Source organism: Eimeria mitis, genomic scaffold, assembly GCF_000499745.2.
Source record: "Eimeria mitis Houghton genomic scaffold, Emh_scaff5512, whole genome shotgun sequence".
NCBI lineage: Eukaryota > Apicomplexa > Conoidasida > Eucoccidiorida > Eimeriidae > Eimeria > Eimeria mitis.
The window spans coordinates 869-1,638 of record NW_013573784.1 but is presented as its reverse complement, the minus strand read 5'-3'; positions in this window follow the sequence as shown (position 1 = coordinate 1,638).

The following is a 770-nucleotide window of genomic DNA, read 5'->3' as shown; positions in this document are numbered from 1 at the left end:
CGAGCGGGGGGGGGGGCGGCAGGAGCGCCGAGAGAAAGCGAGAGAAAAAGAAAAGAAATGAAGCTTATTGATAAAAGACTCAATATATTGCAAGCTAAGAGAGAAAAAAGAAAGAAAAGAACAGTTTTTATCGCCTTTATACGCCCGCGCCCGCAGGTATTCAAGAAGTACAAGAGCGAGTTCGCCGGCGGATGCCTGATGGTCTTTTGTGTGATCCTGCGGGTGTCTAGGATTTTCTTTTGATTTAAAAGATTAAAAAGAAGAAATAATTTTAAAATATTTCAAATTTCAGCAATTTCGTTCATGGGAACATACAGGATTCCACCGGAAACCGAAAGGGATGGCGGGTGTTGGCGAGGGGGGGCGCCGAGTGCAGGTATATCGGGGGATACGGGGGCAAGCTGTATTTCTTCTTTCGTGATTAGGGTCTGATTAAATAATATATTTAAATTGCTTACTAAAAAGGTCAAAGATTCCGATATTTATTCAAATTTAGCTGCCTTTTCTTCTCTAGTGTTCACATCACCGTCGCTGGGCTGGGGGGGGCTCGAAGCTGCGGTGATGAGGGGCGCCAAGGACATGAACAGCCGGGGAATATCTTTCTGGGTTTTGCCCTTCTATTCATAATAAATTATTTCTTTTTATTTTCTCTAGAAACGCAACAAATACCTCTCACCGGCAAAAGCAAGGCATTGCAAACTCTCCCCATCCAAGTGTTCGGGTGTACGTGCAACTACCCCGCCGCCCTGCATGGCGTCAGCCCGCAGGAT